General features: G+C 40.7%; 1 protein-coding gene across 1 annotated transcript in view; it reads left to right on the top strand.

Annotated features, from left to right (window-relative positions):
• The window catches only part of PTPN5 (protein tyrosine phosphatase non-receptor type 5), an 81,144-nt gene that overhangs the window by 11,399 nt on the left and 52,302 nt on the right, over nt 1-17,443 (top strand). Inside the window, exon 3 of the mRNA XM_086472124.1 lies at nt 12,506-12,616. The gene's annotated coding sequence lies outside the window, so the exon portion shown is untranslated. The remainder of the gene's footprint in view (nt 1-12,505; nt 12,617-17,443) is intronic.

Consider the following 17,443-nt stretch of genomic DNA (forward strand, 5'->3'; position numbering starts at 1 on the left):
TGCCTGCTTGTGATTGCCAACTTTCTTATTCGGTTGCTGCATGATATTAGGAGCTGATGTTTCATCAGTTACCAGAGCTAGAGATGAGCAGGAGTCTGAGATCCTGCTAATATGTCAGGCTGGATAAAGCCTTGCTTGCTAGTCATAGTGATTTGCATGATATTGGTCCTTTGCCCTAGAGAAGTGTTGGGTTGTTTTCCTGTTGTTCAATAGCTGGTCTCAGACCTTAGATCAGTGTAAATTTTGAAGCTCCTCTGCTGTGCTAACCTCTTATTGAGTTGTGTTGGAGCTGTTAATAGATGATAATTGTGAATGCTTAACCCATTTTGTTTGAGGATTTCTAAACCTTTTTCTGGCAAACTGCTGCTCAGTGACACTGCTTGATGTGGGGAGGGTTTTTAGGAAGCAAAGGGATTTGAAAGCAAAAGAAGCTGTTTGGTTTTTGTGCCTTTTGTGTGCAGTGATGCCATGAGAAGCAAGGGCTGGAAAGGGCGAGAGAATGATTGTTCCTATCCTCCTCTGCACCCGCCAGGCATTCACATTCGAAGAATATGATGCAGAAGCAAAGCCTCATCTGCTGATGTTCCCCTTTGCGTGAGATGGTTCCTTAAAGAGGTGGCCTTACATAAATGACTTTGCTGACCTGTGATTCTGTGTATATGCCATATCGTATCTGTGGGTGTGTTAACTGCTGCACAGAAAAGGAAAAGTGAGAAATCAAGTCAGTGCTAGAGCTGGAGAAACTAAGCGCCCCGTTTAGTTATGTGCAGGTCATTATTTCTAAGCAAGGTTGAACATCTTCACAAAATTTGGACTGAGATAGCTTCAGAAGTTACACCAAAGTGAAGCTTAATTTCTCTTTGTGTTGAACTTGATGGCAGAAATCTCCCAGATGGCAGAGGGAATGAGATCAGACTACATGGTGATGGCTTGCAGCTTGTGAAATTTCAAGGCCTGTCCACACAAGCATAGGTATTTTTTTCTATCTGAAAGGATCCTGATGCTCTGCTGGGGGGCAAAAGCTGCTATTCTGTTTTGACTTGAAGTGGTGTCTAGGGAGAGGAAAACAGCATTGGCAGCAGCTTCTTTTGCTTTGAGCATTACATCTGTGTACTCCCTAGAGAACTCATTAATTTTTAAGGCTGTGGCAGCGATAGGCTAAATGGATAGATGTGATACATTGATGGTTTGAGGTTCTGCATTCATCCTTTTGGGATAGCCAGTTCTGCTCCCTTCAATGATACGTGGAACCCCAAGATCAGTGGGGCAATATAACCTGAGAAGACAGCTATTTAAGCAAACAGGAAGATGCCATTTGGTACAATGGTGGAAACAAGAAAACTATTCTCTTTCTGGAGCATTGTCTGCTCTCTGATTGAATCCTTCTTAAGATTGACTTATCATGCTAGTAAACTCAGCCTGTTTGTAGAAAGGGAGGAATTATGCAAGGTCAGGCTCGCCATGGTTTATGCTGGGGAGGCAACAGTGTGTGAAAGGCAGGGTTCTGATTTATAGTATGATTTCTAATCAATAATTGCTAGTCAGGGTGAGTGTCTTGATTGTTGACTTACAGGGTCTTAATGTTGTGAATTGATAAGCTTTTCAAAGCTGGCTACATTAAAGGTGATCACATTTCATGTATATATAGCCCTTTCGTAGCTTGTAGTGTCCGAATACTTAATACAATTAAGTAAAATTAAGACAATACTGTCTTAATTGTGGGAAGTGTTACATCAGACAGGGTGGGAAGCTCCTGAGTCCTGACCTAGGACCTGAGTTGTTATACCCAGCTTCCTCTGTAAGAAAAGTCATAACATACTGCCACTGCCTTTTGAGCTACAGCACTGGGCTCTAGAAGAAACATACTGTTTTTTCCATGGGTAGGTGCTTCGAAGGGGTAGTAATCAATGCTGAGCCAGCAAAGCCCGAGCAGGGGAGGCTGTGGCATGGCCCTGGGGCCCTGATACCATTTGGCTGTTACTTGGACACACACCACAATGTGTGGGGCAGGATAAAAGGGGGATCCTCCCATACCCCACTGCCAGTTGGCTAGGGTTCACAAGTGGGACAGACCTGGCTGCAGCCAAGATCTGAGGCACTCTGAAGGCTGTTCTTGGGCACGTGTGCATCTCTGTCAAGGTAACAGAAATACTGAAGAATACGGAGTGGGGTGTCACAGGACATTTAGGGGCATCAGTGCCTGGACCTCAGGACAATGAAGGGTGGAAGCAGTCATCTGATTGGCCTCCATTTGGTACTGAAACCACTTACTGGCTTTACTTTGACCTTACCATCTGTACTTTTTAACCTTATTGCCCCTAGTACTGGGACCAGTTGCTGCAGACTTGGATGGTTGTGAAGTGCCTCTGTTGCAGCAGCGCACACTCTCTTAACACTGTCTAATACTGCTTCCCCTCGCCACTACTGCACTCCATTTCCAAGAATTAGAAGTCAGAGGCATGCACTCTGCTCCAGCTGGTGGGATTGGAAGCTGTAGAAGCTCCAAATTTTATGCTATATATTTTCTAAAGAAACAGTGCCAAGATACTGTGAAATACAACACATACAAACATTAAGGGGAGGGTAATGCTCCATCTAGTGCAAAGTATGTTCTGGGTATAAAGCTCTTACATATACTGTATATTTCATCCTATTTGGAAGTTTATAGTGCTTGTCTTCCTGACCCTGGTCTGTAGACATTATCAGCCCTGTGATGGAAGCAGAATCAAGCTCTCTAAACCAAGAATAACAGAGGAAGTACAGATGGACTGTGATCCAGACCCCAGAAACAGCTACGTGCTTTAACACCCATTGATATAAATGAGTACTTAGACACTGGTAATCCCTCATTCTTTGGGGGGATGCTAACCACCCATATGTCCCACTGAGATTACAGTCAAGGGCATTTACCACCTGCAGGATTTGGCCTTAAATGCCTGCCAAAATGATCTCTGCTTTTGGAACTTGAAATTGTTCCAAGTTTTTTCCCAAATTAAAATATGAAATCCAGTCTACCCTGATACTAACACTTTCTCCCCACCTCCCTCCCAGAATCTGTCTTCCTGGGCTGGAACTCTGCATATCATGTTTCAGTCAGTTCCAGGATTGTTTTGCTAACATATAATTAGGGATTTACAATGTGAATGCTGACACAACCTTAACTAGCCTATTGCAAATGTGACAGTATTCATTGAGGACTCTCTAGGGTGCAGTATGCTCCTTGGTGGATTAGCTTCCTGGAAATTTAATGGCAGTTTGCAAATTGGCATGCACTTTTTAGTCTTATCTCTTGCTACTAGTCAAAGCAATTTTGATTCTGATAATGCGAGAGATTCTGCTTTACTTTGTTTTACTTTCATGCTATACTTTAGGCAGGAGGATGCGTCAGCTGGAGAGATCCTGGAGGAACAGTACGAAGACAGATTGCTTTGTGTCCAGTTAGTCTTCTAGAAATTAAGCAGGATATTCATGCCCAGCCCTCAGTAACCAGGTGAATTCCTATCTCACTTGTTGGTGAAGCTCAGTTAAGTTCAGAAAAGGCACCTGAGATCTATGTGTAATTCTAGCTTTATTTCTGCCCAGTAATTTTATGGAGGTTGAGATAAGCATTATGGGGTGCTGTGGGATTTGCTGCGTTCTTGGTATATCTGAAGGCTAGATGTTTTGCTTCATCTCAGAAAAACGAATTGTTTTTATTTGTGGGATGCTAAAATACCCTGTACTACTTACAGGTTATCCATATAACATCACTGTGCAATAACTTTAGTCTAAACAGCTTCATGTACAGACATTTATTCTGGAATAGCTATTCTTAAAATGCCCAACCTACTATACTGTGACATAACTTGTATCTGTAGAGAAGTTCATAAAAATTTAATAGTTTTGCAGAGGTCTAATTATAAGAACCAAACTGGCCTGTGTAGAAGAAATTAGTTTGTGTAGAATTGCTTAGCTAAAATGTCACCTTTTGTAAAATTCAGCATTTATTTAGTTATTATATACTACCTTTCAAGGTGTGCCACCCTAAAAATTACCATATTGTTTAAGTTGTTTGTTGCCAAATACTTTCCAGCTGCTTCATTTAACTGCTTAAGTGAGAACTAATCTTTCATGTAAAAATCTGGCTGGTTTTTTGTTGGTTTTTTTTTTTGAAAGAGAGAGTAAATTAATTAGTGGGTCCTTTAAAATGTTTTGCTCTAAAACGACTGTCCCGTTTCAAGCAATTTTGTAGATTCAAAATACACCCCCTCAATCTAGCATTAACCATGAAAATAGCTTAATTTTTTAAAATTTTAGAATACTACCAAAGACAAAAGGTTATTTAGTGATGACATATATTCTTCTGTGTATTCTACTGTGGATTGACTGACTTGTGGATGTACTTGACTTATGCTGTTTGAACTCTACAAATGCTGGGAACCATGAAAATTTTGGCTGCCTTTACTCGTGCCATATGCTTTGCTAGTGTGGTGCTTGCTCATAAGCTGATCGGGCTGTTTTGATGGAGACTTGACACAGAGATCGTGAATCCGCACTAATATTTACGTCTTCAGAGTGATACTGCACGAGAGCAGAAAAAAATATTCCAAAATGAAATAGAGCTCTGAAACATGGGTATGAATGCTCTGAGCTTGCTGGATCATCTTGAGTAACCCTATTGACCCCACTTACAGCATGAAACAGGAACAGCAAGTAGATTCTGGGCTCCTTCAGATAGCCAGTTCCTGCAAAGGATAAAACTAGGTGAGGCAGTTAGCATCTGCAGTGCAAACATAATCATCAGTGGAGTGGGGGTAGGAATGTCTCCAGTTCTTTCAAAGTTAGGCTGATACGGGGAGATTTATAGTTCGTTTAAAAAAATCCCCATGTGAATGAGTTTGATGCAAGTTCTTAATGTGAACTTAAACCATCTAGCAAAAGTGGCTGTAAGTATCTCTCCGTAATGTTTCCACAGACCATTTGAGATGCTTTCTGGACATTTGTTGAGTTCAGCGTTACGGCATTTGCATTTGTATGTTGCCTGTGATCGGTTTCTGCTCTTTGTTACTTACAACCCGTACTCTGTCTCACTCAGAAGCATACAAACATTTCCTCACCTGAATCAACTTAGAATTTCATGAGCAGTGCTGCACTACTTGGATGGAGATTCATGTCAGTGGGAAGGTGCATTACATAATCTTAATGCAGCGGTTAGTTTAAGGGGTAAAGGAAGGGGGAAGTGATGGCTGTGCAGAGATGGGCATGCGGAGATGAGTAGAGGTGGTAGAGGGACAAAGGGCTGTGTGGCAGGACAGTAACCCCTTTTTCATATTAAATTTCTTTGACACAGCTGCAGTGTATATGACATGGGGCAGTGCTAATGGCCAGAAAGTGAATTTACCTCCTCTTTATCCTCTTAGAAAGATGACCTTGAAAGACTTATATGGATTTTGGTAGGGTTGTGAGACTGGACTAAAAACTGGGCGCTCTGTGGATCTGGTATTAATAGTCATAGAGGACCTAGGCAGAAGAATGTAGTAATTTTGATGCTTGCTGTTGTGCTTCCTGAAATCCAGTGAGAGGGAATTATCCTTACTGCCTGAAGACTGAGAGCTGAGGAGGATATTGTGACCACTTGTAGTGGCTGGCTCTGTAGCAGCATTTTTCTCTGTTATGTGGGAGGCTTAGGTTTCATCAGAGCGGAGAATTTAATTTCCCCATTTCACTGAGGCTGGATTTTTACAGAAATGTAACTCTGTGTACCTTGCAGAATCTGCAGGAGAGCAGAGCTGACTTGTGTTGAGACAGATCTCCCACACGGCTGTGAAAACAAGGGCACAAATTCAGAGTAGCTGGGTGTAAATCTGGAGTAACTGTCATGGAGATTGATGTTCTTTCTAGGAGTTAATCTAGATTTACATCAGGGTAACTGTGACCAGAATCTCTCAGGATTCATCTTTGCTAGACTTTAGTATCTCAGTAAATTAATTGCTAATTAACTTGAGATGGTTGATTATTGTGTATGCTTCCCACATATTTCTTCCATCTTACCATCATAGAATTTAAAGGCAAAGCTCCACCAGAACAAACCAGATCTTACCTATTCTGAACTCCTGCTTGTCAAAGGCTGTTCCCTTCAGCTAGGTACCATCACACTGAGCACAGTCAGCAGGTATTACACCAAAGCACTTCAATCCTCAGGAATCCAAACTCGTGCACATCTGAGGCAGAAACAGCAGAGACGTGGCAGCCTGTATTGCCGAAGGCACTTAAAATAAGGAATGGGTTAGAAGAGTTCCTGCGAGGCAGTCCCAGGCTGCCCTTGAAGGCTGGCCTTGCCAGTTTCCACAGTGGAGCAGGGCAGTGTGAGACTTTCCTTGACATCAGTCCAGTAGTCGGTGTTCAGTGGATTCACCACTGAGATACCTAAGAAACAGCGTGAGCTACCTACCCTCAAAGCACTTCTTCCCTTCTGTGTCAGAAAGCGATTGAATTGGTGCTTTGTTAATTCTATGCAAAGCAGGTTGTAACATGGTAAAATACTAGTTTGCAGCATCCAGGGCCATTGGGAGGGGAAATGGCCAGAGTCACTCCTTCAAGGTCTGACAACACTGATGCACCTGGAAATTCTGCCTCCCTCCCTTCCTTGTCAGATTTTATTGCCAACATTACACTAAATAAGCACACCTTTCGTGTATGTGTTTTGTATGGTTTAAATGAAATTGGGATGCCAGAAGGATGGGATCCTTGTGATCCTGCTATAGTCTGGGCAAGAAGGTTTTATGACAGCCTTACTTGAAAACTAGATTCAGGTTCTGCTGCTTCCTCCAGAATGGAGGCAGAAAAGGACAGTTAAAGCGAGCCAACTGAGAACCTCTAATGCCCTTGAAGATAGTAAAAGGATCTGTGTCAGGGTTGAAAGCAAAACTAAATTAGGCTTCTGATCAATAAACGGTTCTTATTCTTAAAATAAACATTTTGTTAGGTCCCACCAAATATGTGTCTAAGCAGCATGAATCTAAAAGTCACCCTTGTCTTTATAGGTGTGTGCAACAACCTTGCAGTCCTTGGGCTTCACTTTGAACAGGTCTGTCTCATAACAGCTTGTAGTTTGAATCAGGAAGTCCTGGTCACGCTGACATGCAACGAAGATGTGAGAGTGCAATAAACCAGTGATCATCTTTCTTGCCTGCTTAAGAAAGTAAAGGCATTGTGCCAAGCAAATATGCGCATTAGATGACTAACAGAGCTCCCACACTGTCAGTGTAGGCAGGGAATATGCAATGCAGTCACATATGTGTCTCAGAACCATACTGAGTGCTTTTTATTCTTAATGTTTGGTTTTGTTTTTAAATAGGAGTTCAGATCCTCAAGCAGGATGTTTATCTCTATGCACAGAAAACAATATTGGTCATAGTTTTTAATATACGATCAAGTTTTTAAAACTACCAGCTGACACATCTATTGTGAGTGACATCAGAATTTCAAGCAATTGCTATAAATGTTCACAAGGATAGCCGTGCATATCTTATGTGATTATCTGAGTGTACCTTTTTTTAATGGCTGGAAAAACCCTTTTGTTTTTTCCAGTGGGAATGTTGTTGAGAAGTTTTGTATTTAAGTTCCCTGATTGAGGTTTGATCTCTCTTTGATAAAATTGGTGTGAAGTTTTCACAAAAATTAGTATGGTGTAACAAAGGAGTTGAATTCCATTTGATACTTGTTTAGCCATAATGTTAAAATATACATGCAGATACTACTGAGCTGAACACCCAGGGAAGTTCTGTAAATCACTGTAAGCAGAATGCAGTTCAACTTTGCATTTAATCTAGCTGTGAGCTTCCACTGAAGATGGTCCCCTTATCACTCCTCCAATGATGACTAATCCACCCCCCGAATTAATTAGTTTTTCATCAATTCTGCAAGCTGAGGCAGCAGCCTTCTTACTGCATAGATAGATAAGATAGATGGATATGATGCAGTAGAGAGTGAACAGGAGGAAACAACCCCCTCTCTTTCTGCAGCAGTGCAAGGTTGGATCATCTTAAATGCAACATGAAGCTAACCTTAAGTGTGGTTGTTTGGACGGTAGTCTTATTTAAATTCCACAAGAAATATTAAGGACCTACTGAGCGAAGAACTCTGCAAACACAGAACGGGAGACAGTCTTTTGAGGTGAATCTTAAAAAAACTGAGACACTGGAAACCAAAGACACAATCCCAAACTGCCAAGTTACAGTTCTGTGGCCTGACAACCAGATGATCAAGTATTCGATGGACAGACCTTGGTTGTTCAAGAGCTAAATTTTTTCCAAGTTTATCATGCTTTTCACTGGTTTATCTCATAAGCATACAGTATTTCAGAAAGCACACTTCCAGAGTATGGGCAGAGAAAGGCAGAAGTCTTCAGACTCTTCCCAGGACTCTGTTTCGTTAACAGCGGCAGAATCTGTCGATATCCTTTTAGCACTGAATAACTTTCTGTCTGATGACAAAATAATTTATCGGAGTTGAAAAAGCAACAAAGCTGTATTTCCCTTACAGAACTATTTAGTAGCCTGTGTAATATGGATTGGTCTCTGTTTCCTCTATTTTAAACACCTGTTTCTTTCTTGATCTCTGTGAAAGCTGGCATCTAGATGCCTCATCCCAGTTACTTTATTTTTACCAGCAAAAATTACTATTGTGTAGACTAGCAGTTACAAGTGGTCATGTGGAACGACTGGGGTGAGAGTCCACAGACAGTCTGCATATAAACTGTGCTTTCCACTCAGCTGGTTAATTAAACTTGGTTTTCAGATCCCAAGACAGCAACCACTTATGTGCACACTTTATTTTAATAATATGTTTCTGTTCCTCTGCCCCAGGAGACTTGGCCCTGTCTTCAGATTTGTCTGTTCTTAAGATGGAGAAAAGGGAATATGAGAACGAAAGGAGAGTGTGTGGCTCTGTGTAGTCCCTTTTCAGGCAAATACTCATCTGGTTTGGGGTCGTAGATGGAGTGAGGGAACATCTTACAACACAGCATCACTACAGATTGCCTGGAATATGTGTTCTTTGGAAGAGATTCTATGTCCTTCCCAGAACAGGGAAAAAGTGAACAGTAGCAATAAACCATTTTATCATGTTGTGTTCCACCCTCTGGGTTTGTGGTGCTGTTCTGTGATGATGCTTCTGCACATTAACCTGCTTTGCTGCTCTGTCAGTGCCAGGGTATGTATGCAGATAATTGTGCGCACAGTTTTTCCTTGCACCTGGGCAGACTATGCCAGTGTTTTCAGCAAAAATTAACGTGGTAGCTTAAAAACATGGGGTTTTGCTCATACAGAGCACAAGATAGTCGTGCTTACTTCCATGAAGTAGTCTGAATGTGCTGCTGAATACTTGCTACCAGAAGTTTTGCAATTGCTTATCAGCCCTGTGACACATCCTCTAGGTTTCACACAGAGCAAAATGAAGTGCTGAAATCTTCTCTTAACTTGGAGCCTGATTTTGCTGGCACTTATGCACATGAGTAAGCGCTCCTGTGAGTAGTTCAAGGTCATGCAGTTGTATTGCCATTATCATTTCGGGTGACTGGCTCTCTGTAAAACTACTCTGCCTTCAAGGTTTTCCTCATACTCATGGGCACGTGGCAGCGTATTTCTTCTACATCAGTGTAAATAAGTGTAAAATGCTACCAAATGCGAATATTGTTTTCACGTCAGTTTGGCATTGGTAATAACTGCAAGATGTAAGGTAATTGAGAATAAGGCTGCATGCATTTTCAGAGACACGAGTGATTCCTGACTGTCCTTGCTTTAATAGTATTTTCCTCTGATCATTCACATGCTGTTGGAGAGACAGAAAGGTGGGCTGTGTTAGGCAATAGATGGGCTTATTTCCTTCAACAGCTTAAAACTAGGCTTGTCCCTAAGTTCCATGGTGGGGGAAAGAGGAAGCAGAAGAGGGATGCTTGGATTTAGAGGCAGTGTAGAGAAAAGGATTAAGTGTGGTGTCTGGCAAGGCACCTGTAGTCAAGGCAGACTACAACAGTTGCACATGGCTTAGGAAGAGGTAACACTCTCTGCGGGAGCTGCAAGGACCTAGAGGTACAGGCCTTTGCCTACAGCTTCAGCTTAATTCTTATTAAGCTGGCCTCTGGAAATGTCATGATACCAAGTCCCTTGCACAGCAGTGTGTGTAAAGAAAACACTTTTATACCAGCATTTGAATATTGTGGTGGATTGCCGTTGCTCAGGAAGGCCAAAGAACAGCATTTAGGGCTACTGTCATTGCAAACAGCTTTATGCTAAAAACTGAAATATGTGATCAAGTTACCTTGCGTCAGCTGAACCACAGTAACTGTGTACATGTTCTTACTCTGCTTTTGTAAAAGCAGTAAGCATTTCTTGCTTGAATTCTAGCAATCTTGTCTTCTGTTTGCATTGGATTGAGAGCATGCAGAGTCAGTTACTTCTACTTCCACTTAACAGAAGTAGTAACTTTATATACTGGAACCTGTTCAGATACCTGAGCCCTTCGTGTAAAGACAAGGTAGCATAAGGAGAGTTGTATAGAGAGGTATAGCATCTTTTATTAGACCGTTTGATGTAGTTTGGCGATACAGTTTGGCCTTCAGTAGTGAGTCAAGAGGCACCAATTCCTTTTTTTTTTTTTTCCTAGTGGCAATCACTTAAGAAATCTAGTTACTTGTTTCCGCACCTCATGGACACGCTGCTGGAATGGAATGAGTGCATTGCGAAGCCTGTTTCTCGGGAGCTGTTGCACAGAGCTGGCAGTTATGTCATTGACAGAAGTATCAGAGGAGCAATGGGGGTGCTGATGGTGGACTCGGAACTATCCACAGCATCTTTTTATAGTGCTTGTTAGTTGTTTTGAATGACACTTGCTCTGTAAAAGAAGGTTGACTCCCCTTGGGACATGCCTGCAAGACATCTTTTCTGTGTTGAAGCTTGGACTTAAGAAAACACAGTAGGAAACTTAATAAAAACGTGTAGCTGAAAATAATTGGTTGTCATCTTTTCCTGCAAGGGAGGGAGAGGTGTTTCTAAGTGGCTATAAAAGTATGAATACCATCTGTATGCTTTATGCCTGATTTTTCTAGTTTTAAGAATAACTTTTGGATTATGTTTTGACGCACACTGTGTACACAGACAGTAGTTCTTATTCTTGGACCTACATAGTTCCTTCATACTATGTTTGTATTGCAAGTGAAAGACACAGCATGTATCCAGGCCTTTGCGTGAAGTTTCCGCCCTTGACGTAGCAGTGCCTTGTCCAAAGTAACAGGGGATTTCTTAATGCTAATGTCTGCTGTATTGGTTGAGGTGATTTTTTTTTTTTTTTTTTTTTTTTTTTTTGGGTGCCTCACACAGGACTGTGCTGACTTGCTTTTACCTGGATGCTGTCGTCTTCTGTCCTGGTGTCTTCTAAGAATATGACTTGCTTTTGAATATGTTTTTCTTTAACATGCAGATGTGCTTATCTATATGCAGTGGTTGTCTCATGTCCCAGTATCAGAGGTGAAGACTGAATATCTAGGTGATCTTTGATTTATTAGCCTGTTCAAAACTGGAAGGATCAGTTTATAATGAAATGAACTCTGATTTTAACAGGACCTGTAGGAGAGGGCACTTTCAGGATTTAGCCTTTCATACTCCTGTTCTTCAGGAGACTTCTTGGTTGGGTTTGTGATGCAAAGTGTGCTGGCATTAATAGAAAGAGTTGTATTAGTTTCTGTGGGCTTTGAATGAGATTGGCATGGTGTTCAGTGTGAGGTGCTTTAGAAGTAGATGACAAATTGTGAGTTTTGGAGGCAGAGTACTTCATAATCTGGACAAAGAATACATCTCTGGCGCTTCGTTTAGCAGAATTTGTAGAAAAGGAAAAAGTCCTTGCAGTTTGTTAGAGGGGAATTTCTTTCTACATGCCTGCATGACCCTCTTCGTCCACGTTTTTGCCATGCTTTGAGTGGCATGTTGGACACAGTCTCAGAGGCTATAATGGACTGTCTGTTTCCAAATGATGTATTCAGGTAGCCCTGCTGTGTGGTAGGTATGACACATTCAATAGTCTTTCACAAATAAGTAAGGGTTTCTGTCTTGTACTCACAGACCTTTAAGTGCTCTCTGAGATTTTAGTGAAATTAGCCATTATGATTTGAGCAGAAGGCTTTTTGCATGTGGGGCAGATGGCTTCTAAGGGAGCTTAGGTTATGGCTCACCCCCCTTTCCTTAAATACTAAAAGAATTTATGGTATGTACCCTTTGCATATCTGGAAGGCTTCAGGTAGGTCCCAGTTCCTGTATGGACGCAATAAGCAAGTGGATCAATAACAACACAGGAATGTGCTTCATCTGCTTTCCATGCTTCATCCCGTAGAGCAGTGGCTTGATGCTTCCTTTACGGATAAACATCACATCATAGTCTTTTAGAATTTCTTTTCAAGAAAAATTATGTGTAAACACCCTGAATGATTCTTGAACATCTGATAGTGTTAAAGCTTAGATTTTTCACTTTTTAGGATTTTTGTGCATAAAGGACATAAATGATAATGTCAGAGGACCATCTGTCCTGGAGCAGACATTGGAACTGAGCTACTATGTGACTGAAAGGACTGAGTGCGTGTCAGATGGTAAGACGAGGAAGATCAAATACATCATCCTGTCAGTTCAGTATAGATGAAAAATACAGTCATAGGCTCTATCAGAACTTGTCCTAATCTTCTTGGAGAATGAAAGAAACAAGGAACAAAAAAAAAAAAAGGAAAGGAAAATTCATTGCAGGTTGCAAATGTTTGGGAAAGCCCCGTTAGTATGGAAGGTACTTTTTGCTAGACCTTTTTGTAGTGGAGTGTATCTTTAAATCTAGCCATTCTTATATCATTCAAAGAGTCCATTTTACCTCCATTACCTGCTTGATGTCTACAAAGTTCATTTTAACTAGGATTTCTAAGGAAGCCTAAAGGATTGAGCCTTTATCTCCTAAAAGCTCTTTAGAAAGCCCTTTTAAATCTGGTCCATAGCTGTCTCAAACATGTTTGTTTATTTGTGGTAAGCAGTAAGTAAATTAGTTTTGTTTAATCATCAAGGAAGCGGGTGTTTTCAAGTCATTCTGGACTTGGTTCTAAACATATTCTGTCTTTTACCATAAAGTGTTTCTTATTTGTGCAGTGAGGGCTCTTAGAGCTACTGGACTTCAGACTTTCAATCATGCATCTGGTGTAGATAAACCTTTTTTCTTTTTATTGGTTAGTTGATCTATTTACTTTCTGGTTACAGCCTAAATATACCTTAATGCTGGACCAGCCTTTCATAGCATCTTGCAGGTATAGATATCTTGCAGATTATTGCAGTTTGGGGTTGTTTTTACGGTACAGAAGCCAGTTCAGCTGATGCGAGTGTGCCTTTGGAATCACTCCATGCTGTGACAGAGGCCCAGCATTTGGAAAGAGGATGGTGAAAGCCTTTATTAGGGAGTGTTTGGAGGACAAAAACATGTTCTATCTTTGAAGAATCTGTAAGGTGAATGGGTTCATTCCAGATCCTGTATGCTTCACTTCTGAAAAGCCCTTTATGAGCTGTGACCTCTTGTTACTTTTATAATAATACTGAGAAACTTCAGGTAACCTACAGATACTTCTCCTGGGTGCTCAGATTCTCTTTACAGATTAGATAGAAGTGGTCAGCTTTGGCCAGCTGATAGTCAATGCTTGCACTCATTTCATGGCAGAAAGGATGTACTTTCGTTTCTGTAAGTTCAGAGAGTCATGCTAGTATTCTTTACAGGCTTTGTATTATACAGTCTAGTCCAGATTGTTTGAGGGCAGTGTTAAACCTAGGCCAGAAACATCAGTATTATTTACTTTTATATTGAGGTGGTGTGTAGGTGTGCCAAATAATTGGAAGCCTGGTTATGTTAGGACATGTACGAACGTGCAGTAAATGGCAAACATGCGTGTTTTGCCTCAAAGCACTTAATCTTGATGTTTTAGCATAAGTAAAACCATAATACTGTATGTTACCTGATCTTTGTAGTCATAGACTATATTAATTTCAAGTCAATATGTAAATGTGATTCTGCTGGTTATACAAAAGAATGAGTTCAGAAATCACTTTGCAGAGTTTATCAAATTTATCCCTGCACTGAAATTTGTAGTAAAATGTAGTTAAAAGTAGGGAGCTGAGCCTTGAGTTAATTTGATCCATCCACCAACAGAGAAACCACACGCACATCCTATTTTTAACTGGGTAGTTTAAAAAGCAGAAAAAGATATAACTCTGTGCTCTAAATCCAGTATATGATTCTTACAGATACCGAGTATATTCAGAGGTCTTTCATATTTACTTCCTATTTCCTGTCCAACTGTATGGCTGCTTTGGGGGGAAATACATGAATGGTTCTGGTAGAGTAATGCCTTTTTTTTTTTTTTTTTTTTTCCCCTTCCCTCCCTCCCCCTGCCCCCCTCCTGGTTTATATGGGACTTCACTTCTTCCCCTTGTGTTTTCACTCCAGCTTTGATGCTGACCTAAAAGAAGCATTCCCCTCTTTATTAGCTTGTCCTCATCTCCATTGAATTCTGCTCAGCAAAAATATCACGTGTTCACGGACGTAGGCTGCAAGTTGTTCATCAAAAAGATCTTTAATTCAGCAGTGATACTGGCTTGCTCTTTATATGTGGGCAAAACAAAGGGAAGTTTTTCAAACAGTTTTGTTTTTATTGCAGAATAAGGCATGGGTAGTTCTGCCTTGCAGAAAAGCTTAGCCTGGGAAAACCTGATGTGGGAGGGGAGAAAGAAAAGATCGGCCATCATTTATTGTGCGACATCCAAGTGGAATAGTTCCAACAAAAAAACTTCCAGTCAAGGTTTCCAGCCAAACGTGAGCTGAAGATTATGCACTTGCCTTTGTGTTAACGTAATAGTCTCAGCATGGAAGCATTGGTGAAGTAGCATGGAAAAAAGTCTGTTTGTATAGGCTGCCCCTGGCAAGTGTGCTTGCTGCAAAGGTTCCCTGAAAAGGCCTTGGTCTGATGTGGCTGAACAGACTGGTTTTGGCACAAGAGGCAAAGACAATTAGAAAGTATCAGTGGTGCTAATTTGATTGAAGGCTCAAGAAATGGTGTATGAAGTGCAAATCCATGTATTTGAAGTTGATGGAAGAAGCTCCAATAAATGTTTGAAGTAAAAGTCGTTGCCCAGACATTGTCATAGGACTGTAGACTGGTCCTTGTTTCAGATTTGGCTAAGAAGAGGGTATTGTTCTGTTCAGTTGTCACAAACACACTAATAAACTTCAGTATTGCAGAAAACGCTATGTAGAATGTGGCCAAGGTTTCCAGTGTTTCAATGCCTAAGTTGAGCAATCAGTAAAACACGTACAAAGAAAATACTGTCATTTCCAATGCAGGGAATGTTGGCTAATGAGAAACTTCTAATGCGTTGCTTGGTTAGGGTGGGTTGGAGGGCAAGTGTTAAACCAGTGTTCACTGTCAAATTCTGAAAAATGCCTTGGAAAACTATTAGGATGTGTTTGTGCCAGCCAATGAAAAGGGATGGTGAAACCATAAAATGATGGACTAGATTGAAAAATTTTCATTTTTAAGTAACCAGAAGGCTATTTATTTCACAGAACTGCCTCGCGTTAGATTTTACGTGTGCTTGCATCCAACGTAGCGCATAAAGCCGAAAGTGTGCAGAGTGAAATAAAACTGGATGGTGTTCTTGGAGGCTTGAGAAGTTTTGCTGTAGCTGTGTGACACAGAGCTGCTGTAGTGCGGGTGGAAAACGGGATACAGATAAAAGAGGTCACATGAGTCTGTGGGGATGAGCAAAATTACTGTGCTATTTTTGAAGGAGTGTTCACTTGGGTTGACATTTTGAAGTTGAAGTCTTTCAGTTAAATCTTTGTTAAGCAAGTTTCTTCTGCGGTGTGTACACAAAACACTGGAAAATTAAACTGATGAAAAACACAGTCCATCTCTGGATGGAGATTTCATCATCAGAGATGATGAAAATGAGGCAGTTTGCAGTGCCAAGGTGCACTGATTTCAACAAAGAATTAAATTAAAAATCAGTCTATTCTTCTTGACAAGTATCTATTTGGTAAATTATCATGTGCCAGTTTTAGTTCTATGGGCCTTATTGTACAGTTTCTTTCAGGATTATATAATACAGTTTGCCTTCAAGGAACTTTACTTTAAGAAAGTACTGGCTATCTGCAATACCTGAGAGAGCAGTTGTTTCTTGTGGGCCAGATTGTAATCCCCGTTTCATTTGATGGTGTTGCACAAATAATCCTGATGACTTTGGGGAGACTTATTACAACAAGGAGAGTGTAGAAGTGAATAAGGAAGCCTTAATCTGGCTCTGTGTGGTTTGTGCTGTTTCTGTTTGAGAAATAAAATATAGCAATATACTCTCAGTGGAAAGAACACTTCTCTGGGAACACAGTGGAAGGAAGAAGAGATTGTTTTCTTTACGTGATGGTTTGACAAATACAAGTTGAGAGACTGTTCATTTAACCTTGCGCTTTCATTACATGGACAGTCCATGATTTCACTATAGTATTTATAAACAGTAGTCAGCATTTCTAACGAATGCTTGATTCAGAAAGAGATTTGTGCTTATGAAATGTTTGTATAGTAGCATGAGCAGAGTTTGGCTAACCATATGCTTGCATGTGGAATGCCAGCAGAACCACGAAAAAAGCCACTCTGACTTTGGCATGAAAAATCCCACCCGTTTTCTTGTAAGGTTGTTTTTCTTCCTGTTCCATTACAAATCATGAAGAAGTGGCACTCACAGCATGGTAGGTGAAAGTGGTGAAAATGTCAATTGCAACAAGGAGAATCAAAGAAATGTAACCATGGTCGGAAAGTTTGGCATTTATCAATGGACTAAATATGTAGGTAACATGTATTTACCACGTGTTATACACTATATGGTAACATGGGTAAATACCCATAGCAAAATTTTGTCTTTGTCAAGATCTTAAACAACAAGCAATGACTTGGAAGATAATGACTGGAAGGTTTTTGTGTGGCATACCTTTATGAAGGACTAGACAAGTTCTTAGGCTTTTTTTAATTGTGCTTGTACTTGATCCTTTCTCAAGCTGGACAGATGGCAAGTGAGTTGATGTGATACTCCTCCTTCTGTCCTGTGCACAAAATGGTTTTCTTGCCTCATACCAAGTAAGGGATATAACTGTGGTAAACTGGCGTTTGTAACTTAGAGAGACTTGAACCTGTTGACGCTGTGCCCTGATGTGTGCTTATTCCTCTGCCAGCTCCGTTAGCCCAGCACAGCAGTCACAATATCAAGGATATCTTTTTGTTTAATACTAAAGATAATACTCTGATATTCAGACTAGGATTTTATGAGACATTTAAGGAAACTATTATTTGTTTTCTACTGAAGTTCCAGTGGAGTTGGAGTCCTTTGCTCACCTTTCAAGCATC

Source organism: Leptosomus discolor, chromosome 12, assembly GCF_034619465.1.
Source record: "Leptosomus discolor isolate bLepDis1 chromosome 12, bLepDis1.hap2, whole genome shotgun sequence".
Classification (NCBI taxonomy): Eukaryota; Metazoa; Chordata; class Aves; order Leptosomiformes; family Leptosomidae; genus Leptosomus; species Leptosomus discolor.